The 25,591-nt window shown below is 47.3% G+C and overlaps 1 long non-coding RNA gene across 1 annotated transcript in view; it reads right to left on the bottom strand.

The window, feature by feature from the left end:
* The window catches only part of LOC138513958 (uncharacterized), a 47,711-nt gene that overhangs the window by 17,772 nt on the left and 4,348 nt on the right, over positions 1–25,591 (bottom strand). The window contains exon 2 of the long non-coding RNA XR_011281850.1: positions 22,801–22,911. This is a non-coding gene — a long non-coding RNA (uncharacterized lncRNA). The remainder of the gene's footprint in view (positions 1–22,800; positions 22,912–25,591) is intronic.

Genomic DNA, 25,591 nt, shown 5'->3' with positions numbered 1-25,591 from the left:
AGGCTAAAAAAGATGTTAAATGATATATTTTTCAACGTTAGAAAATGCCGCAAAAAACGCAGTTGGGTGCCGCAATTTTTTTCTTTTTTGTGCCGCAATATTTTCCATTTCATGTCGCAATTTTCTGGAGGGTCTGGTCTTTTGGTGTGCATTTATGAGGATTTATTCTGTTTTCCTGCAGCTGGCCCTGTGCCATTTGGAGCTTGGAATGTACTTGTTTATCTCGGACCTTGGCTGTGAGCTTGGTCTTCCCGCTTCGTGCAGCCTGAGCCTGCTTCCCTTGTCTGGTGTCCTGTAGCTTGAGGCCCTCTGTAATTTTCCTTAGGCTTATAGTGTGATTTACTCGTGCTTATACTCTGCCATGTTTCCTATAAATTAGTCCTACGTGGTCCTACCAGGCTCCATATATATTCCTGTAGTTCCATAGGGTTAATTGCCATAAGCATCTGCAAGCTTGCTCAGGATCTGTTGTTGCCTTGTGTTTAGCGTTACTGCATTTGGCTAATGAGAAAAATAATAAATGCTTTGACAGTATGTATATGTATCTGTCCTCTATCTACAGAACTGTGTAAGCATGTTCTTCATGTATGCTAGTGAGTGTTTGTTTAAGCTGTGCATGGCTGCGAGTGTCCTTTGTGGCTAACACAGCTACGTCGTGGTGTCACCAATGACATCAGCACAGTGGCTTCACAGCACTTAATCGATGCAGTCCACTATGGGGTTTGGATCCATGATCACCGTCAAGTCACCTGTATCCGTGAGGACATGCACTGAATAAGGTTGGAATGGTTGTCTGAGGGGGAATACCTCTCTGCATACGTAACAGTCAGTCGTGCACTTGGGGGTTGTCGGTAAAATGAGTGACTTCGGGCATCCTTAACTCTTCGGGCCGTCATGTTCATGGGGGTGAGGAGGGGCATTCCTGGGACCCTCTCTTTACTAACATCATGAGAGGGTAGTGAACCCAGGCAGGAAGTTGTAGCAGCAGCAGAAGGTGGTGACCATTACAGAAAGAATAGGAAGGTTTTAGTTGCCAGGGATAACATATGGAGGATACAACCTTGGAATAAGAAATGAGACATTGGCAGGAAGGTTATAATTTGACCACAGAGGTGAAGGGAAAAAGAGGTCCAGGGTGTGGTGTCACGTGCCGGAGAGTTTCCCGGTCACGTGTCAGGGGCGGGGAGAGCGGAAATAAAGGTATCACCGGAACTGGCGTAACAACGCGAGTCCGGGTTTATGCAGCCTCATGAGTAGTCGTGTCTGTTATGATATGATATGATATGATATGGCATTTGTACCGTGCCTATACACAAGTGTTTCAAGGCGCGACGAGGCAGGGGGGGGACAAGGGGAGACAGACAACGATCCTACTAGGCCAGGTGTCATTCAGATCGCGCAAGTGCAAGGGTAGAGGGAAAGGGAAAAGTGCATGGGGAAAGGGAGAGGGGAAAGTGCAGTACAGGGTTGTAGAATACAAGATAAATAATAAGGGCCAGCTGGTGGCAAGTGCAAGGTAAGTGCTGGAAGGAGGGGTTGTCGGGATACAGAGTTTGTACGCAGTGACGCGCTGCGCCATATGGCCTTGTCAGGCCTACCTCCAGTTTCGGGCTCCAACACCAGCCCAAGCCCGACATCACACTGGCAACGAGGACCATCAACAGAGCCCTGCGCGCCCTCAACGTGAGCCACATTGTGCATGCAAGGGGTGAAAGAACCGTGACTCCAGTGAAGTGGGAGAATGGAAGACCAGGCTCCCGTCCTTCACCTCTCGCGCTTGGCCTAGAGGGTCACGGCCCAGACACCCGCCGCGAGAAGAGTTTGTCCATTTACCAGACGACCAGGTACCCTGGTACAGGAACATACGGATGTGTCCACCTGCCTGCCCAGCAGCCCGCACTGGCCATGCCGACACCTGCGGCTCGGATCAGCTAGACTAAAAACCACACGTCGTTAGAGATGCCATGACGACCTAGACAACGGGAAGCACATCTGTACAAATATACACACTTAACATTTCCACACCAATCTACACGAAGAACATACTCAGTGCTCTGACGTAGGCGACAGGCATATTCACGGACGTGCATCTTTATTATTTTTACATAGGCTTTCAGAACGCAGAAACGCAAGACGCATCATGAACTCATCTATAACGCTTGCTCACGCTTCTCTTGAAACCCGTTACCACCATGAGAGGTATAATGGAAACACGATACTGGTCATGGAAATATATGCTATTATAACCTAAAAGCACCTATGCACCAAACAGACTACTTAAGCACCAGGCCCGAGTAGGCCTCAAACAAGAGCTCCCGTGGACATTAACAAAGCAAGAGTCAGGTTGCTGATCCTGCAGAAAGAACACGGTGGAGCAACCAGCCAAGGTCGCAATGTTGCAAACCCACATCCAAGAACAAATCATCAAAGGCACGATGTTGCAACCTCGCACTCCGCGCCTCAACGATAAAGGCACGCCGACAAATTAAACCAGACGCGCAGTAGAAAAAACAATATTAATTGTGCAGAATTCTGCCTCTTTCACGGTCCCTCCCCACGTGACCAAGCCGAACCTGACGAGATGCCAAAACCCAGGAGAGAAAAGGCGTCTGGGTCCCTCACTACGAGACACAGGCCGATACACTTGAAAGGCTCAATGGACATCTGCTACAGTGGGAGCGGTCAGCCTTCCACCTATGAATAAATCCTCATATTGTCTGCACGTACCCATATTGAAACATTGTTGCAAACACAGGTACACCGAGAGCTGGGAACAACGGTGGTCCCAGGCTGGGAAGCTCACGGATGCACCAATCAGAACATGGGGCTCTTATCTCAGACGTCAGTAATACTAGCCAATCCTCAGGAGTCTTCATGTAACAATTCTTATGTATCTAATTGTAGGGACAACCCAGATATACCACCTGACTACACCTTGTCCACTAATATCATTCTCTATATGTGTACTATACTAACCCTACCACTCGAGCAACCAATTAAGAGTGGCGATAGGTTTTTTGTTAACTTTCTGAAGTGACGCAAGTAGCGCGTCATAATGCAGTAAAAAGGGCCTGCGAGCCCCACGATTGTGTGTGTGTCAGGACGAACGCGTACGCTCCTTGACCCATCCCTGCCGTTTTGTCTAAATAAACAGCAGAGTCACCTTGCTCCTTGTGTGTGTTTCATACTCAATCTCGTCTGGGATATACGGGAGGAGTTGGGGCCTCCCTGCCCGGAGGTCTGCGGACGGCCCGGCCGACCCCGGCAGAATTTCCCCCCGACAAGTTGGAGGCACTGCTGAGATCTGTTTAAGATCAACTTTTATTTTTAGTTTTTCCAGGCACTCCCGTTGCGAGGAGGCCCGGCGGCGCGGCCCCCTCTGCCGTTGCCCCCTTCTGAGGACTACAGGACCATCGCGGAGCTGCGAGAAGACCGGACAGCGCAATCCGGATATTGGCCCTCGGGAGCCGGTTGAGAAGTATCCCGCCCGCGGTCGGCGAGTGTCCAGACGTGGTCCAGACGAGGGGAGGTGGCGAGCCGCTTGGAGGGGTGCACGCAGTCGAGCGGCCCTGCATCGAGAGAACTTGGTGAGCATGACACGCACAACAAGCAATGCGAAATTGTGAGGGAGGGGGAGGAAGTAAATAAGGGAGGAGGGAGGTATTGTACAGATGTGCGGCGAAGGTTTAACTGAGTGTTGCCAATGGAATGAATGGTAGCGAAACGAGTGCGAGAACAGTCGGCTAACGTTATGCGAAAGAGGGGGGCGGGGCACGAAAACATCACGTGCAGCCGCTCGTAAGACACTGATGGCCTAAATTGCGACTACGTGTGAGGGTGGGTGTGTGTGGTTTCCTACGACTTGACATTTATTGATCAATGAGTAGATGAGGTTTCCTATTGTTCGAGCAAGAAACTCGATAGGTAGATGACGTTTCCCTGTGGCCGGTAGCTAGTTACATAGTTGCCCAAAACGGAAGATAATTGGCTGGTTAAGCCCTCCTGTTGAGGTGCGTATCACACGCGAGGCGACGCAGCGTGCGCAGTCCGGTTATATTATTGATGAGATTACCTTGTTCCAGGAGAGACAGGAAGACAGCTGTAGGGTTAACGGGGTAGATTGCAAGTGTATTTTGAACTTAAAGAACATAACAAGAATATACCAGTAGCTCGAAGAAATCGGTGACGTCACCAGTAGGGATTTAATAAGATATCGCGAGCACAAGAAACTTTGGGTTGAGAGTGGTGGGGAAGAGAAAAATGATAAAGGAGCGGATACGGAGATAAACTATAAACGAGTGGATTGAAAGAGGAGAAGGGGAAAGGGGCGTGGCTGCGCACAGAGAACGCCGGCCACGGCAAGTGTAAAAGGGGGAGAAGAACGGAGAAACAGGACGACTGTATAAGATCGTCGTAAGGGGTACGCAGCCGCAGGGGGCTGCGTGCGCTTCGGCCGCAGGGGGCCGTAGGGGAAGGAATATAATATAACATCATACTTATTATTATTGCATAATCTGTCAAGGGATTGTCGTAAGTCCCCACACTTGCGGGGCAAGGTAAGCAATACGAGGTTGTATATTGTAAACTGCTGGTAAAGAGAAGGGTAACAAGGGGAGGGACACTATGTCATACGGGAGAGGGTCGGGAGGGTGGGGGAACACCCTCACTACCCCATTACAACACATATGCACCACACTGCCACCACATAGGGAGAAATTAATTAAGTACAGCATAGAGTGGACCCAGGGGACGGACAACAAAATGTTAACACCATGGCCGCCTAATGGTAGTTTCGATCCATATGCCCAACATTCACTACTAAACCATCTGCACAATACATACAAGGGGAAGAAGTTGGCAAACCATGTGGAGGTGTTTAACTTATGGAGGATGTTCCAGGGGTCCCGACCAGGACCAAATGGAATGTTCACTATGGGGAAAACACCGGAAGAAAAGGAGATTAAGAAAGAAGGAACGGATGAGGAAAAGGGGTGCGAAAGCACAAAGAATACGGGGAACGGAGGACAGGGAGGAGAAAAGATTGATAAATCAAACGACATAAAAAAGGAACGGAACAATGAGACACCCATAACACCGGGAGTGAAAACAGAGGGAGGAGGGTTGTACCCTTTAAGAGAATTAGGAGAAATAGAAGGACAGTTCAGGGCGGCTGAAGGATACTCGAACCCGACATACAGCCCTCCACCATATGTGGCTCATAGGAAGATACCAATGGGGGAAGAAAGGATTGGAGAAGAGCAGACTGTAGAGATAGGAAACGATGAGTGGGTAGCTGCACAGATATTATTGAAATTACGAGGCTCACTAACTGGAGAAGAAAGGGAGGCGGTAAGGAGAACAGACGAGGATAGTGCCAGAGAGAGTGAAATGAGGGGAGAGGAGCTACTATGGCAGAAGGAAGAGATTTTGGAGGAAAAATTAGCAAAACTAAGGGATGAGCAGAATGAATTGATCAAACAACTTGAGAGGGAGGAAAGAGAGAGAGTGAGGAAAAGGAAAGAAGGTAAGAACGAATTGGAAAAATTAAGGGAACGAAATGAGGAGCAAAAGAGAGAAGCTGAAAGGGTAAAAGCAGCAGCAGATAGGGTATCAAGAGTAGTGCTGAGGGAGAAGAAGAAGGAAGAAGAAGAAAAGGAAAAGGAAATGGAAATATGGAGGAGGAGGGTACTATCAGAGACAGCTAAGAAATATGAAGAGGGGAAGGTAATAGAGAGTATAGTAGAAAGAGAAAGGGTGAAATGGGAAAGGAAGAAAGAGGATGAAAGAATATTGGAACAGATGAGCAACGAAGTAATGGAGGAATTGAAAAGAAAAAGGGAGGAAAATAGTAGGGAAATGGAGGAGAGAAGTGAAGGGGGAAGAGAAGGGGGGAGTAGGGAGAGTGAAAGATGGGGAGATGTATATAAAAGTAGAGAGGTAGCAACAACATCAGTACTAGGGGGAACAGTTGGTAACAACGAAAGGGGAGAAAGAGACTTAATAGACTTAAAAACAGTAACAATAAAGGAAAAAAGGCAGAGTGGGGGGTGCCATTTATGAATGACCTTTGCAGTGAGGAGGAAGAAGGAGTGGAGAAGGATGGAAGAAAGAGTGAAAGGGAAAGCTTAGATAAGCTATACCTCACTAGAACAAACATAGATTCGCCCTGGATGAGTAGAAGATGGGAGGAGCTGGAGAGAAGTAAGGAGGGAGTGAAAAGAATAGGGGAAACACAAACCCATGAAACCACGCCACCAACATCTCCACCACGCCCTCCCACGTCACACCATACATGTTCAACCACCGCACGCTCACTGCACAGAATAAAGCTTGCGCCCTTCATGAACGAAATTACACCTTATGCATGTCGGCTTAGGGACCTCCCTAGTCGCAGGCAAGACAGACAAATAGACATACCCATATTGAACACAGGAAATGACGAAAAAAGGGGAAAGGAAGAAGAGGGAGGTAGGAGCAGAGGTAGTAAGGAAGAATTTGAAGTAGTAAAGGAAACGGGGGAAGAGGAGGGGTGTGAAGACTCAATATTATGGAGCGTAAAGGGTGACACAAGACAGAATTTAATGCCACTGTTGGAGAGAGGAGGGGTTAGACCACAGTATGTACCTTGGAAACATACGGATAAAGAAAATATAAAATGTAGGCTCCCATCACTAAGTGGAGGTGCGGGTAAGTGGATATATGAAATGGAAAAACACACTGCAGGACAGAAACTAGCAGTAGGAGATGTGAAGGGCCTGTTAATATCAATATTAGGGGATAGAGCGGATGACATTTGGAAAAGAGCGGGATTCCATGGGGTAACAATAACGAACACATCGCATGATGGGGCACCATTTGCAAACTGTAGACATGCGCTATGGCAGGCACTGAGAGTGCAGTACCCAGACACATCAGACATAGGAGCCATTACTTCCCGTAAGATGGGTGAAAATGAGGACCCTGTTGATTATATCCAGGATATTCAAGAGAAGTGGCGCATGGAAACTAGAGAGCAATGGGACAAAACACCAGCCATATTTTATCATATACTAGTACAAGGGCTCCCAGAAGGGGTTCAGAAACAACTAAAGAAAGTAGTGGGGATGGAAGCAAAACCATGGCCAGAAATACAACTGACTATAGTACATCACTGCAGGACATGGCAAGGAAAAATGAAACAAAAGGAAGAGGATAGGAAAACAGAAGAGGCCAAACTAGTACAGAAAAAACTTACTAAATACACAATGGAAGGGGCACTAATAACTACGCCCACACCAATGGCCCAAAGCCCAACGCAAGTAGTGGCTGCACAAGATCCCACCCAAATAGCGCCTCCACAAGGTGTAATACAGCAAGTGCCGCCTCTGCAATTACACGCACCAAACATGGGAGGAGGGTACCCCATGCAAGGAACTGGGTATTATAGTTATAACAGAGGGAGAGGAGGGTTTATGAGGGGGAGAGGATACGTATATAATACCCAACAACAGGCTGGGGGACTTAGAAATTACTACCCCACAGGGCAACCCGTATACCAGGACAACACAGGGAGCTTCCCATGGCAAAGCAGGGAACCACCCGTGTGTTGGAGCTGCGGACTATTAGGACACATGTCACGTACATGTAGGGTCAGGCCAGGAACACCGGCATGGAATGAACAAGCACAACCTAGGACCTCACAAGAACAGCAGGGCATACAACAACAGCAGATGTCACAAAAAGGGAGTGACCCACAACAACAAACAACACAACAGCCACAAACCTATTCACTGCCACAACAACAAATAACACAACAACTGCCACCGCCACAACAACAAGTAGCGTTAATACAACCACCACCCCAAACTCAACAAACGCAATTGGGTAGGGTGACGGTGTTGGGACACAACCCTTACACAGGGAATGGCCAATCATTGTACCCCCAATAGGCCAGCCCACAGACGGCCTTGGTGTGTCCCATCCTGTCAGTAACACCTAATAGTGCGGAGGAACCACGCATAGAGGTAACGATAGGTGACAAAAAATTATCATTTCTTGTTGACACCGGGGCAACCCGGTCTTGCATAAGGGAAGGTAAATTTAAAATGTCAGGTGAAGCCATGAACACCCAAGGATTTTCTGGGGCTAAGGGGTTGGTTCCATTTACTGATAACGTTCCATTATCTATTGGAGATTATGATCTGTCAGTCCCACTTTTGTATTATAGTGCCTCACCAGTAAAGATACTGGGGAGAGACATAATGAACAGGTTGAATATGACGATCTCCTTTACAGAGGATGGCATAATTTGCTCTACTCCAGGGATTAACATGCTCGCAGCACGACAGATTTTGCAAGCATACTGTGGACAGACAGCGATTAGGGCGGAGCCAGTAGATGGCGAGCTATTCCAGTATGGCACAGACATGGCATTTGCATGGATGCCAGGGATAGAAGGGAAAATATGGAGGAGGCCAGCAGCCTATCTGTTCCGACCAGAAACACCAGTTAATGAACTGGAAGGGAAGGTGTTTGTAATAGACATTGAGAGCATTATTGCAACAGCTGATTATGTTGCTGTGCACGCCCAAGATAAAGAAGGGAGAGCATGGAGGGCGGTGATAGCACTAGCAGAAGGATGTAGGCTGACCCAGGTGTCAGATGAAGAGCTGTTCTCAGAAGAAAAGGAAGAAGATGAAATGGTGTTCATGATGAGTGTAGAAATATGGCTAAGAGTGGCTCACAAACAAGTAGCACAGAAAATTGCAATGGCACTTGAGGCACCCGCAGGCACCCCAGTCCCATTTTTTAAGGAAGATATGTCAAAGGTGCCCAAATCATTATGGACTATTAGCCCTTATGACGTGGGATGCATAAAAAGCATAGGGGGTGTAAGGATAAAATTGAAAAAAGGTGCCATACTACCAAGAGTGAAACAGTACCCATTGTCAAAAGAGGCAGATGAAGGCATATATGAAACCATAACGGCCCTTATAAACAATGGCATATTGGTCCCCTCAGAATCACCATGTAACACAGCTGTGTACCCGGTGCGCAAGGCTAAAGGGGGGTCTTGGCGCTTCATACAGGACCTCAGACCCTTAAACAACATAGTAGAAGCAGAGTATCCAGTAACAGCAAACCCGGCCACAATATTGTGTGGCATTCCAGCAGAAGCATCACGATTTACAGTAATTGACCTTAAAAATGCGTTTTTCTCAATACCATTACACCCAGACTCACAAGATCTGACAAGCTTCACTTACCGAAATACAAAGTGGAAACATACCAGATTACCACAGGGGTATTGTGAATCACCCTCAATTTTCAATAGAGTAATACAGATGGATTTGGGTAACGTTGAGGTGGAAAGCACAGTGTTACAGTATGTGGATGACATAATAATTTGCAGTACAAACGAAAGTAAATGTAGAGAGGACTCCTTAAAGATGTTGACAATATTGGCTGAAAAGGGGTACAAGGTAGACATGGAAAAGATACAATACTGTCAGGAACAGGTACTTTACATTGGCCAACTGATATCCCAACATGGAAGAAGGATTGCACCACAAAGAGCACAGGCCATCTCAAGCACTCCCGTGCCACAGACTGTGAGAGAACTGCAGCAATTTCTGGGGCTGTGCAACTACTGTAGAGCATGGGTATTTGATTACAGCTCATACATAGGACCCCTGCTTGAGGGTTTGAAGGAAGCAAATAAAGGGGAGAAAAAGTTGGGATGGACTATGGAAATGAGGGAGGCATTTGACGAATTGAAAGACGCGATATCAACTGCTCCAGTACTGGCATCCCCAGACTATGAGCAACGCTTTTTTATATTTTCACATTGCGACTCAGCAGTGATGAAAGCAGTATTGGCACAAAAAACGAGCATGGGATATAAACCAGTAGCATTTTACAGCGGACACTTAGACCCTGTGATGTTAGGCCACTTCCCTTGTGAACAAGGTCTTGCTGCAGCTGCTTTTGCAGTAGAAAAAGCATCAGCAATAACTATGGGGTGTCCAACTACACTGTTTGTGGAACATGCACTATTTGCGATATTGAATAAACCTAAGTCCACACTAACGACACAGAGGGCATCAGGTTATGAGATTATTTTGTCTAAAGCTGAACTAGCAATTGTTAGATGTAGCACGGTTAACCCTGCAAGGTTCCTAGCAGAAGTAATTGAAGAGGGAGATTACGCCCACGACTGCACCCAAATAACTAAAATGTACTCATGTACTAGAAAAGTTGAAGAAAACGCACTAGAGGGAGGTGAGCTTTTGTTTATTGATGGGTCATCAACTATTGATCAAGGAGATGGGATACGAAGGACTGGGGCAGCAGTAGTAAAAATGATGGAGGCGCCGGTGTGTGTGGCTATGAAGTGTGTACAATTACCACAGCACTACTCTGCTCAAGCCGCGGAACTGGTTGCACTAATATTGGCATTAAAGGAAAGTTTTAATAAAAGAGTAACCATATATTCCGACAGTGCATATGTTACATCCACTGTCCACTCAGGGTTATCAAAATGGAGAAGAAGAGGGTTTAGGAGAGCTGATGGCACTCCAGTACAACATGCCCTCTTGTTGGCTGAACTAATTGAAGTAATAAACGACCCCCAAGAACTAGCCCTAGTCAAATGCACCGCACACACCAATGGTGAAGACTACGTCTCAAAAGGGAATGCAGCAGCAGATGCACATGCGAAATATGCTGCATACTTTGGTGAGATATGGAACCCCACAGACTCACAGAGAGGGAGAGGGAGGGGAATAGCTAGGGAGATGGTAATAAAAGAAGGGTACACCCATCTCCCAGCCACACAGATTATGGAACTACAAGCGGCTGCACCAATGGCCGAAAAAGAAGTATGGGTAAAAAGAGGATGTACAATGTCCCCAACCGACGCACTATGGCGCCAGGGTGGCACGGGGAAAGTTGTAATACCGTTGGCACTGTTAAATACCGCCCTGAGCCAATTACATCACCCTGCCCATACAGGCAAGGAAATAATCGCAGCACGAATTAGAGAAGATTGGTTTTGTCCTGAGTTAAACTCTCATGTGTCAAATTTTATCAGCAATTGCCTCACATGTCAACAGTTTACGGCCGGTCATACTCTAAAAGTGATAAGAGGTACCATACCCCGGCCAGAAGGACCTTTTCGGCACCTTCACATTGACTATGTTGATATGATCAACATATGTCAAGGTAATAGGTATATGATTGTAGTAGTATGCCCATTTTCTAGGTGGATTGAAGCAGGGCCCTGTTCACACCCTGATGCGTTTAGAGCAGCCAAATTCATAGTAAGGGAGGTCTTCCCCAGGTGGGGAGTGTGCGAGGTATTAAGATCAGACAACGGCCCACATTTCGCAAACGAAATGTTCCAACATATCACATCCCTGCTGAACATTAAACACAAATTTGCATGTGCATACCACCCACAGGCTAATGGCGTATGTGAACGCCTGAATGGCTTATTGAAGGAGGCAATTGCAAAAATACAACAAACAACAAAGAAAAGTTGGTTGTATTGCCTTCCGTTAGCTTTATTTGAACTTAGAAATAGGCCAGGGTCCGACCACCACCTCACCCCTCACGAAGTGGTTACTGGACGTCAAATGCGCCTTCCCCTAACCCCAACGTCAAGGGCATTCACCGACCACGAAAGTTCAGCGAGTGTGTTAGGTGATGAAATGTATCAATATGTGTCTTCCTTGATTACTAGTGTCGTGTTTGTGTCTCAACAGCTCGAGCGCACACGGGGCGGGTCTACCAGCAATCAAGAAAAAGGCGCAAGTACAGAATTGGGAAAGGAGAACTTGTGCAAACTTGCCAAAGGTGACCACGTGCTACTTCGCAATTTCAATAGAAAGTGGAACGAGAAGAGGTTCACTGGCCCCCATCTGGTAGAGGACGTATCAACAAGAGCAGTAAAACTAAAGGATAAGCGTGCCTGGAACCACCTACATGACGTAAAGATCTACAAACTGCAGACCCGCCCCAGCGCCAACGACAGGTCCATTGGAAGAACAGCAACAACATCCCCGACAGCGGAAGAAAGTTCCACCACAGACAACGACCCAATTGTTCCCTCGGAGACAATAACTGACGAAGAAGGGGGTGATCCCCATACTGCCCACCCCATGGTCACACGCTCAAAGAGTAAAAATACTTCCGCCATCTGAGCGCAAACCCCCCCCCCATTGACTGCTAAGTACAGTTGTAACTAAAACTGAAGGACATTGCTTGCACCAATACACATGTAAACACGTGAATGTTCTCTTTTTTCTCTCGCACATACAGGAACTGCGTAATATTGTATTGTTAAGAAAAAGCTAATTAACAAGTTCAGTGTACAGGCGTAGATGGTGCTGCCAGACGATAACTACCCAGAAGAATTGTCACACCAATTTGTATACGAAATAAAAAGGCCAACATACCTAAAAAAGAGAAGGGTACGTGTCTACTACACAGCCTTCCTCCTGGCCATAGAATATTACATGCCCCACCTCCGCCCATACTTGCCGGTCCTAAGAGACCGATCACTTAGAGTAGCGTGGGAGCAGCTCTTCGCCTGGGCACTGAATGACTACTTGATAGGGAGAGCTTAAAGGAAACAAAACTAACATTTAATAACGAGCACTTTTGAGAATTTTTAGGCGGGCAACTTTAACGTCGCAAGAATACGCTGCCAGGACTGCAGCAAGGTAAGAGCAAAATGCCGGTGAGATTAGCATATGTAATAAAAATAATAGGGATTTTGATGATCACCGGGTTCTTGGCTGCCTCTGTCTGGCAGTACAGCTATGCTATCGATTTTATTGCTGCACCCAAACCTAATATACCCCCGTTCCCTGCTGCAACAGGTGTTACGTCAGGTGGTAATAGTAATTTTGCACCCAAGCAAAATAGAGTTAAACGCAGCACATACTCAGACAATAAAGGTATTGATAATTATGTACAAGATTCAGCACACGTCGCAAACAACATATGGTACCAGCACATGACCCGCATTGGTAAGCAGACAACCGAGGACAGCTGTTACGTTTGCTCATTAATACCATACGCCATGAGCGCTTCACGAACATTTGTTGCCACAGAAATAGATGAAAAAACAGCACAGTGCATAATCTATTTGGCCCTGTTCCAAACGAAAGGAAGATTTCAAGGAACAGTAGTGCACATGACATGGAAAACACGAGACTCATACCCATATGAAAACAACTTCCTCAAGACCTATCTGAGTTATCACAAGACCAGTTTACATGCTGAAGCATTCAGGTACATAACAAGTGGCCCTGCAAAAGGAGAAACAAAGAAGGTAACACTGCAGTATCTACCATGTGATTGGTACGCCACTGAAGTTCCGGGTAAACAAGGATGCTGGGAGAGGCCGCTACTGACGATAACAGGAAAGGTGTATCTGGGCAACAGCTGGGAGATAGGAGTGATTGGCAGCAACATGGTAACAAAAGAAACTATCTCAACTATCGAGACACACAATCATCGATGTTGGACGACGTGGATCAAGTATGTACCAATGCTCACGTGGGTAGAAGAAGATGAAGACCCAATAACTATACTACCATTGACTGCGCCCAAAGTATGCTACCAGCATAAAGGAGAGGTGGACGTAGGATATAACACCAATTGTGCAAGCGTGATGGAGTTACCTGAGGGGGGAGCGGGAACAGCAGTAATAATTGACCATTATTGGGCCTGCGGAGAAAAGGCATATCATACACTGCCTCCCCTGTGGAATGGTGTGTGCACAATGGTACACGTCAATGTACCATCACTAGTGGTACCTAAGAAGCATGTCGATGTGGCGAAATTTCCTAAAATGGATGAAGGGGATAGGAGAAGAAAGAGATCTGCACCACTTCAGAAGGAGCAAGAGAACAGGACCAACAGCAATGATACTGTCCTAAATAGGAGAAAGAGACAAGGAGAGCCACTGACAGGAAATTACCTGTGGGGAAGGTCGGAAACGGAACTAACATCAATACCGCCAGAACACAGACTATTCAGCAGAGCAGCAATGTTCTTCTCCTCAATAATACATCCGGGACTGCAGGCATACGCAAACGCAAAATGGCTCCAAATAACCAGATGGGAACTAATGATGACCATCAATTCAACAGTAAATGGGTTCAACGCAATTAAAGAGGAGCTGCGAGCTGTAAGGATGGTAGCACTCCAGAACAGATATGTATTGGACCTTCTCACAGCAATGGAAGGAGGAGTTTGTGCAAAGATAGGACAATCTTGCTGCACGTTCATACCTGCCAACGATGCTGACAATGGTACACTGACAGAAGCAGTTTCACAATTGGCCCAGATGCACTCCAAAATGATGGACGAAAGTAACGGTGTAGACAAGGATAAGAGCTGGTTTTCACTATTATGGTCATGGATGCCATCTTGGCTGTCAGATGGACTGAAAATAATAGTGGGGTGTACTATTTTGGCTGGAGCTACCCTGATCATAATTAGATTTTGGAAGGCCCGGAAGGCACGCACGACTGACGAGTTGCTGGAAATGGTGGGAATGCACCCCTTAATGCCAGCAGATGACGGCCAGCATACAGGTGTGATAATACAAGAAAGGGAGAAGTTGCGCACCCAAATCATCACCAATCATCTAGACCCACCATCAGTGAAGATCGAGAACCCAAGGAACCCCAGGAGCTACATAGGAAGATGGGTATACTGTACTCCTGGAGGAACATGTGAATACATGTATTGGTCATTTGAAGATCATGTAAACCATTATGGACATCTCGGAGGGATAACTAAGATATGGAGGGTAAGAGGAGATAACGAGAAGGATATGTTTGTGGTCGACAAGTCGACCAGAGGGGGGACTGAAGTGGGAGAATGGAAGACCAGGCTCCCGTCCTTCACCTCTCGCGCTTGGCCTAGAGGGTCACGGCCCAGACACCCGCCGCGAGAAGAGTTTGTCCATTTACCAGACGACCAGGTACCCTGGTACAGGAACATACGGATGTGTCCACCTGCCTGCCCAGCAGCCCGCACTGGCCATGCCGACACCTGCGGCTCGGATCAGCTAGACTAAAAACCACACATCGTTAGAGATGCCATGACGACCTAGACAACGGGAAGCACATCTGTACAAATATACACACTTAACATTTCCACACCAATCTACACGAAGAACATACTCAGTGCTCTGACGTAGGCGACAGGCATATTCACGGACGTGCATCTTTATTATTTTTACATAGGCTTTCAGAACGCAGAAACGCAAGACGCATCATGAACTCATCTATAACGCTTGCTCACGCTTCTCTTGAAACCCGTTACCACCATGAGAGGTATAATGGAAACACGATACTGGTCATGGAAATATATGCTATTATAACCTAAAAGCACCTATGCACCAAACAGACTACTTAAGCACCAGGCCCGAGTAGGCCTCAAACAAGAGCTCCCGTGGACATTAACAAAGCAAGAGTCAGGTTGCTGATCCTGCAGAAAGAACACGGTGGAGCAACCAGCCAAGGTCGCAATGTTGCAAACCCACATCCAAGAACAAATCATCAAAGGCACGATGTTGCAACCTCGCACTCCGCGCCTCAACGATAAAGGCACGCCGACAAATTAAACCAGACGCGCAGTAGAAAAAACAATATTAATTGTGCAGAATTCTGCCTCTTTCACGGTCCCTCCCCACGTGACCAAGCCGAACCTGACGAGATGCCAAAACCCAGGAGAGAAAAGGCGTCTGGGTCCCTCACTACGAGACACAGGCCGATACACTTGAAAGGCTCAATGGACATCTGCTACAGTGGGAGCGGTCAGCCTTCCACCTATGAATAAATCCTCATATTGTCTGCACGTACCCATATTGAAACATTGTTGCAAACACAGGTACACCGAGAGCTGGGAACAACGGTGGTCCCAGGCTGGGAAGCTCACGGATGCACCAATCAGAACATGGGGCTCTTATCTCAGACGTCAGTAATACTAGCCAATCCTCAGGAGTCTTCATGTAACAATTCTTATGTATCTAATTGTAGGGACAACCCAGATATACCACCTGACTACACCTTGTCCACTAATATCATTCTCTATATGTGTACTATACTAACCCTACCACTCGAGCAACCAATTAAGAGTGGCGATAGGTTTTTTGTTAACTTTCTGAAGTGACGCAAGTAGCGCGTCATAATGCAGTAAAAAGGGCCTGCGAGCCCCACGATTGTGTGTGTGTCAGGACGAACGCGTACGCTCCTTGACCCATCCCTGCCGTTTTGTCTAAATAAACAGCAGAGTCACCTTGCTCCTTGTGTGTGTCTCATACTCAATCTCGTCTGGGATATACGGGAGGAGTTGGGGCCTCCCTGCCCGGAGGTCTGCGGACGGCCCGGCCGACCCCGGCAGAATTTCCCCCCGACACCAGGTCCAGCACTCCATGAGGCCTACTAACATCCCGCAGAGCCGTGTATCAATACGCGTGGAAGCGGAGCCTCAGTTTCACACCCCAAACATTCCAGAACACGGCTGATCAACAAACAAGGACGCAGAGCCTCTTTTCCACACCCCCAACATTCCAAAGCTGTCCCTCTAAATGGAAAAGGAAGCAGAACTTGATTCTCACACCCCAACGTTCCGTAGAAGGAACGAACACGCCGGCAGACACAGGTTCATCCACCACAGCAAGCAACAAGGATCTCCAAGCACCACATGCCAGGGAGACAGCACTGCAGACAACAAGTGGCATTTCAAGCACTCAAAAGCATCAACCTCAGGACATTGGTGAGTGCAATCAAAAGACCAGGAACAAGCCTGGGACCATATAAAGCCCCTCTCACCCAAGGAAGGGCGCAGCCCCACTACCATCCGTAGCTGCATCCACTGTATATCTCCAATTTCTCACGAGTGGAAACACCACATCGCCAACCATGGCCAGCGCCGAGACAAGCCCCTCGAGAGCTAGCGCAAGCCCATCAGCAGGGAGGAGTGCCAACCCAGATCACCCAGACCCAGCTCTCACCACCCTCATGCCGCCTTTTGACCCCTTCACCACGGGAGCAGCCATTCGCTGGGAGATCTGGCAGCAGCAGTTTGAAATGCACCTCGACGCAAGGGAGATCACATTAGCGAAGAAGAAATGCACAGTCCTCCTGCTCAACATCAGAGCAGCAGTGCTACGCCTGTTCAACGCTATCCCAGATCGCAGAGACGCGGACAGCTGCGACGCTGCAAAGAACGCACTCACTAACATGTTCAGGCCCAACCTCAATCCTGACTATGAACGATTCCATTTCTGCATGGCCAGACAGCATGAAAATAAGACCGTGGACAAATTCCACGCGAAATGGCAGTCAGCAGCGAGTTCCCCAACAAAGAGTTTGCCATCCATCCCCAAATAATAAACGGGATTTCATCTGAAAAACTGAGGAGGGCTATCCTATCAGAGAGGAACATACGCCTGTTCCGAATTCTGGAAATGGCGTGTCTTCATGAACAAACAGAAGACCAGGGAGTGGTAATCGTGGCAGCAATCCAACAACTCCTGCTCGACAACCCTAAACCAACGGAAGACGTTGCAGCCATATCGAGGCACCAGAACACCCATGAACAAAGCAAGTGAAGAGGAAACACTTCCAAACCCCAAACGTTGCAAGGAAGAGACAATGCATGCAAATGTTGCGGCGGCCCACGGGACAGGGGAGAATCTTGCCCCGCATGGGGATCAACATGCCGAAAGTGCAACCGCCTTAACCACTACGCAGCAGTCTGCCTAAATCCACCAAACAGAAGCGACCGAGAGCAAACACTGCGGCTGACACAAGAACGCTGAAAGAAATCGCTCCCCAAGAAACACCTCGCCAACCAAGCAAGAAAGGAAGGGCAAAAGCGGTAGACCACACCCAGAGGTCAACAGACACAAGTGAAAGTGAGGACAGTGAGGACAGCGCATCCCCCGACAGAAGAGACACAGAAAAACGGAGATAAACCGGCAAACGGAAACACCGTGTACACGTCATCTCAGCCGTAGAACCGCAACGGTCCAAACAACGGAAGAGGCCATCAAGCACGGTCATCTCAGACAGAGAGCCACTGCGCGTGGTCATAGACACGGGTGCAACCGTCAACGTGATGCCAGTATCAGCGTTCAACAAGCTCCACCTAAGGCCCAAACTCCAAGAAAGGAAAGTTCGACTATATGCATACAGCTGCAAGAAACCCCTGCCGGTGCAAGGGTCATTCTCCCACAACAACACCATGTGCCGAGCACGAATCTACGTCGTCGACGCTGGCTGCGAAAACACTACTAAGCTGTAGAACCACCGAAAAACTGAAATTAATTCCAATTGCCTTCAGCATCCAACACAAGGGAATCGACGACCTGCTAGAGCAACATCACAAGGTATTCCAAGGCATCGGATGCCTGAGAGGCAGATCCATCAAACTCCACATTGACTCCACCATCGAACCAAAAGCTGTACGCCATCGCCGAGTACCATTCCACATGAGAGAGGCTGTGGAAAAAGAACTTGACAAACAAGAAAAGGCTGGCATAATAGAGAAGACCTCAGGACCAACCCCGTAGGTATCCTCCATGGTAGTCGCGAAAAAACCCAAACAACCCAACGCAGTACGAATCTGCATTGACATGAGGCTCACCAATGCAGCCATCAAGAGATAACGCCATATTACACCAACAATAGACAAACTTATTGTCGACCTAACGGGGGCAACAATATTCAGCAAGCTGGACCTTAGGTCCAGTTACCATCAACTCAAACTAGCCAAGGAGTCGAGATACATCACCACGTTCTCATCCCACCTCGGACTGAGACGCTACAAGCAGCTAAACTTCGGAATATCATCAGCTGCTGAAGTATTTCAGCATGAGATCCGGAAAGTCCTCACTGGGCTAGAAGGGACAACGAACATTAGCAGTGGCATCATCGTATATGCATCCAACGAAAAAGAACACCACAAGCACCTGACGGCAGTCCTACATAGGCTAGAAGAAGCTGGACTGACCTTAAATGCCGAAAAGTGCGAATTTGGAAAAGAAGGACTATGCTTCTTTGGATACATCTTCAACGCAAGATGAGTGTCGCTGGATCCTGCTAAAGGCAACGACATCAAAAGCACCAGGGCCCCCCAATCTGCCACAGAAGTAAGGAGCTTAATGGGAGTGGCAACGTACTGCGCGAGATTCATTCCAGACCTCGCCACCATTGCAAGTCCCCTCTGCGAACTAACAAAAAAGGACCAAAAGTGGGAATGGTCGCCAACTCACCAACAAGTCTTCCAGCGAATCAAAGACACCCTATCTGCCTCCACAACAATGGCATTTTTTGACATTGAGAGACACACTGAACTCCTAGTCGATGCCAGCCCAGTCGGCCTAGGGACTGTACTTACCCAAACTGACAATGACAGAAACATCCACCCCATCGCTTTTGCCAGTCGTGCGCTAACCAAAACTGAACAAAATTACGCGCACATAGAAAAGGAGGCCCTCGCAATCCTGTGGGGATGCAGAGACTTCAAAGTCTACCTGCTGGGCAAACAGGCAAAAGTGTTCTCGGACCACAAACCACTCATTCCAATATTCAGAGGATCAGCGCCCCATCCCGCAGCACGCATCGAAAAGTGGATGCTACAGCTCTAGCCCTACAACATAGAGGTGGAATACCGACCAGGGATGGATAACCCAGCCGACTACCTGTCTCGTCACCCACGACCTGCCACAAATCAGGAAGAACGCCACGCGATGGAGACAGATGAACATGTGTGCCACATAGTGGCCTGCGCCCGATCACGGGCCCTGACTCTGCAAGAGATAGCCAACGAGACAGGGGCGGATGCCATCTTAACCCACACCACCGCCACCATCCAATCAGAGAATTGGAAGAACTTCCTTACCTCCATGGCTCAGCGCACCACATCTGCCCAAGTGAAACTTCAAACACTGTTCGGGATACGCCACAAACTTACAGTTGCCCCTGAAGGGGTAATACTCAAAGGTCACTGAATCGTGTTGCCCACATCACTAAAAGAAAGGGCTCTCAAACTAGCCCACAGCGGGCATCAAGGCATCGTGAAAACAACAGCATACCTAAAATCCAGGATGTGGATGCCCAACATGCAACAGCAAGTGATGGATCTTTTGGGGTCCTGTGCAGCCTGCCAAGCCACCCGGGGAGCCGAGAACCCAGAACCCATCATCAGCGCCCAGAGAAGCAGCAAGCGGTGGGAAGCCATCAGCATTGATTACTGCACCATTGCTGGAGAAGGCTACCTACTCGTCCTGGTCGACGAATTCAGCAGATATCCCGAAGTCGAACACGTGGCATCCACCAACGCTGAGACCATGACTCTAGCATTGGAGAAACTGTTTGCAATACACGGAATCCCATCAAAAATCAAGAGCGACAACAAGCCACCCTTCACCAGCTAAGTGCTACTCCAATTCTTCCAGGATCTCAACGTACGACACAAGCGGATCACCCCAGGATGGCCACAAGCGAACGCCGTTGCCGAACGATTCATGCGGTCACTCAACAAAGTCATCTGCATCGCAAAGGAACGGGGACACTCCTGGCTGAAAGCAGTGTATCGTTTCCTGAGGACCCACAGGCAGACCCCGCACTCCTCAACAGGAATCAGCCCAGCAGCACTTATGTTTGGGGTACCCATACAGGCGGCGCTCCCCATACTCCTAAGGTGGGTCGCGCCTGAGCCAGACCTCCCAACCATGGATGCCAGGAGGGCGAAACGAAACGAACAGGAGAGTATCAGTTGACGGGCCAGCCACCGGGAACTAGCATCCGGAGACACAGTCATCGTCAATAACCGAGCCACACCCAAGAGGATTTCCCTAAATTTCTAATTCCAACCCTGGACAGTCAGTGCCACGAATCACAGCATGATCACCGCCACCAGGGGAAATGAGACAGTGACGAGGAAAATTTCACACTTCAGAAAAGTACCGCCCAAGCTATTGGAAGAAAGCCCGAGAGCCGCAAGGGAAGGAACCGGATCGCCCTTTCGACTGCAAAGCCAAAGGACACCCGGAACTTATGAAGTGCCACGAGAGCCAAGGACACCCAACCGGCAAGAAGATGAAGTCCGGCCTGAAAGCCCTCTGGCGGACGATCCGGAGAGAAGCCATCCCCGATACCACCTGAAGGAAGGGCCAAAACCTTCGTCCCGCCTCCAGGGGTATGTGGTAGACCGCATCTACCAGCAGGTGAGCCTGCCCAGATAAAATCCGAGAGACAAGAATAGACTACACCTGTTGTGATGTGTTATTGTTAAGTGTTGTGAAAAACATTCCAAGTTGGGGAGGAATGTGGTGTCACGTGCCGGAGAGTTTCCCGGTCACGTGTTAGGGGCGGGGAGAGCGGAAATAAAGGTATCACCGGAACTGGCGTAACAACGCCAGTCCGGGTTTATGCAGCCTCATGAGTAGTCATGTCCGTTTGTGCGCAGCGATGCGCTGCGCCATACGGCCTTGTCAGGCCTACCTCCAGTGTCGGCCTCCAACACCAGCCCACGCCCGACATCACACAGGGGTAAGATTCCAAAGTTGACAATCTGGTCTGGATACTTGATATGATATATGATAGTTTATTTATATAGCGCCTATACACAATGTGTTTCAAAGTGCTTCCAGGCAAGGGAGGGAACAAAGGAAAATACAACCACATTCTTACAGGGCATGAACAGTAAGGATGCAAAATCAACTATCGTACTCGGCCTGACGACATTTCAGATAGTGCAAGAGCTAAGACATAGATAAGGAAGGGGGGGGAGAGTGGGAAGGAAATGGAAACAGACAGGCGACTACCGTACTAGGCCTGACGACATTTCTGGTAGAGCCGGAGAAAAACAAAAGGTGATGGAGAGGGGTGCAGAAAGGGAGGGGAGGAACAAAACAAGCGACTATCATACTAGGCCTGACGACATTTCAGATAGTGCTGGAGGGGTATTGGGGAGGAAAAATAAAGTAATGGGAGGGTGGAGGAAACAGACGAGGTTGCTATCATATTAGGTCCAGGGACAATTCTGATAGAGTAAGTGCATAGAAGAAAGTAAGGGGAGGCGATAGGAAAAGGGAGAAGGGAAAGGAGAAGAGAAAAGAGAGTAAGCAGTCAAAAAGAGTGGAGAAGCAAGAGTGGAGAGCGAATACAATTGCAGAAGTCAGTAGTAACACATAATGTTGAAAGCCAGGATACAAGATGAAGATGGGAACAGCATGATTCAGGGTCACCATGAGTACAGGATACAAAGGAAGTCCAGCATGAGAGTTGAGAAAGAGTGACGCACCGTGAATGAATGAAGTCCATAAAAGTCAAATCCAGCATTGGCCACAAGACAGTGATGGTGAAGGAAGGCACCAGGTGGCCGGGGCTTGCTAAGTGGTGAAAAAGAGCAGCAGGCAGGAAGGTACCAGGTGGGCGGGGCTTAGGCCAGGTGACCTAGATCCACTTGCACCTGCTCCCCATCTGCCTTGAGAGGGATAGGCGGAAGGCCTGGCTTCAACTCTAAATCTAACTTAAGTTGTACATACAACCGTTGGGGGTGATGCAGTGGGATGTCAAGTCAGTTAAGTGGTCTTGGGACTGGATCTCTGGAGGAAACTTGGTGGTGGACATCAGTGGATACAGAACCCACGAAAGCCAGCATCTAGTTAGAGTAGAAGGACTGTCCCCAGCTTGAGGGACAAGGAGACTTGGCATCACAAAAGGAGAGAGAGACTTTTGCTTTAGAAGATTTCATTGCTAATAGACCTTGTGTTGAATTGTATACCTTGTAAAAATGAAAGACGAGAAATCCTGTCTTCGGAGCCCTATCTTTTGTGCATCCCAAGAGATATCTGAGACAGTAGATTTTAACAGAGACTGCCACCTGCCGTTATTCCTATAGATGAACCAAAAAACACACACTTAAAAAACAATAGGGGAATATTGATTTAACACAGTGAAGTGCTTGACTAACACATTTCATAAAGTCCAGCTGCCTCTCTATATAATATAATATCGGCTAAGACAATTGAGTGCATTTTTATTTTACTGCTGTAGCCCAACATACCATGCACATTAATGAAAGAGATGAGGAGAACCATGTTCTCAAATGAAGGGAACATTGCATGCCACAAAAGGAATGCTATATACTCTGCATTTGTCATACAAAAAAGTAATAATGTCAAGAGTTTCTATAAATGTGAAGTGGCAATGAGTCATGAATGATAAGCATGAATGACTATTCCGTGCATATATTTTGGTCAACAGAGTTTGCATTTTCCCCATGTTTTGATGTGTATAAAACCTCGAAGCCAAAAAACGTTCTGTATTAATTTCTTACAATTTTTCTACCCTTTAAGTGACCCTGTTGGCAGCTATTTAGATATATTTTGTTGAACCATATATTAGGAACACATGTTTGGAAACGTATGCATAGCAAGCGCCCTTTTTGAGAAGATATTGGCGCTTAATATGACTATTTACACCAGCCCCTTGTGCAGCACGTCTCTTGGAAAAGTGAAAAACGGTTGAGATTGAAAACGAATGCTGTTTTTTGTAGTCTCGACGGTTGTTCAGCCCTCTAAAAGACATGCTGTGCTACGAGGTGCTAATAATAAGCATATCAAGCGCCATTATCTTCTCAAAAACCGAACAGCAGATGTTTCCAAACAGGTGTTCCTCTTTTCTCTTCCTCTGTCCGTAGTTTTCTACTTAGCAAAACATTGAATTTGAATGTCTTTTTGAAACAAGCACTTTCCATGACAAACGAGCTGCATTTTAAACTGAAAATTGGGTATAGATCCTTGGTAGGGCTGTTAATCCACTGTATTTTTAGCTTCAAAATGTAACGTGCTGCTTAAGTTTGGGATTTAATATTTTTTATTTTTTCATGAAAGTTAAATACGCTATTGATCTACAACTATCGGACTGAACTGTACTCTGCGTGCAGATCGGCCCACCCACGTCGTATATCGACATGCCAGCCCCCTCCACTTCCATACTACCACGCACGTTTCCCCGCTGCTAACCTTTCAGACCTCACTTTTTCCTAGATTGGCTGATATTTTTTTTAAAGGTTGAATTGGCACAGAGTTGAGATCTGTGGGGTGCAATGCGAGGCAAGGCTTCAATCATAGTGCTGAAAAAATGGGGCTGTAGTCTGAAGGAAAATTATACTAATAGCAACAACAGAACAAAGACAGGCATTGCTCTGTAATGGCACCTACTTCTGTGCTGGCTCCAGTCTGAATATTGGTTTGAAAAGTATACATGACCAGTACCGGGGTAAGGGTAGGGCTCCTTATCTGACAAAGGAATGGAATTTAAGTTTAAAGCAAGTGTTGGGGTCCATAAAGGGGTTTAAGTGGAAGGAGCTTGGCGTCACATTCTCACGAGCTGGTCCTTATGTTACATAGACAGCATGTTAAACTATGTAGATCCATCCACAGGAGATAATGGCCCTAAGAGGGGGCGTCCTTCCTTCCATGCTTGGCACACATAAGAAGGGCACTATGTTACTTTTAGATCCTTTGTGGGACGCACCAAATACTCTTTACGTTTATGCCCTTAACATAATTAGGGCAGCATATGGGGCATGTGTTAGTTCGCCCAGCTAGACCAACTGCGGGCAAACTCAAGATCACACCTCTATGTGGAATAAGTGCTTTAGTGCCCTGGAACCATATTCAAATGGAATGTGGGATCCTGAAATGTGTACCCTATGCATTAAGTTTCAACTGGGTATATTGGCCATCAAAGATCTACCAGGGAAGTGGCTATCCTCACAACCATCTGACCTGCACTATTCTTATGGGCGGGGACAGGAAACAGTAGTCCATACTCTCTTTTTATGGAGACATTACCCGTGCTGTCCACAGTTGTGGCTAAACCCCTTACTGATGGAGGCTACCGTATTTCATCTTCAGGAAGATAATTTTGGGGCTTTTTCAACTTGTAGCCAACCTATGGTATTTGCTGTAGTATCCTTCATATTTGGAAGGCCTGGAAAAAGCACAGTGAGCGTATTACCAGTAACTGCATTTAAGGATTTGCGACGTCTCCTCTCTTGATGCGGATTACTTGCCAGACATTGATTTTTTTATGTAATGTTCATTCTAGTTTATTTTATTGATTGATTTACTAATCTTAATGAACTGTAATGTTTATAGGTTTGATTGGAAATGCGTATGTTTGTTTAATTATTACAATAGCCCTCGTTGACCAAATAGTGGAAATGACGGCTTTCAGAGTATTCTTTCACATGTTGGTAGTCTTTATATTACAACAGTCCCTTTCGCCACTCCCTGTGGAATGCACTGTTGGTCAATAATGAATACGATTGGAAGGAAAGAATATGAAGCCTTCAGTCAGTACGATATGGCTATGGAGAGGGTATAGAGAGTTGTTATTCCATGGGTCTGAATAGATATATCTGCATATGCATTGGAATTCACATAGCGCAAGGCTGGCTGTGAAGCAACAGAGCCCTGCACAGCAAGGGGGTACAGTAATGGGATACTGTATTATGGCAAGAAGCAGCAGCAGAGCATATTCAGTGTACAGTCAGATGGTTGCAA

This window comes from Ambystoma mexicanum, chromosome 12, assembly GCF_040938575.1.
Source record: "Ambystoma mexicanum isolate Mex_15411 chromosome 12, UKY_AmexF1_1, whole genome shotgun sequence".
NCBI lineage: Eukaryota > Metazoa > Chordata > Amphibia > Caudata > Ambystomatidae > Ambystoma > Ambystoma mexicanum.
Note: the sequence above shows the minus strand (reverse complement) of the source record. Positions and strands in the feature narration are given on the sequence as shown.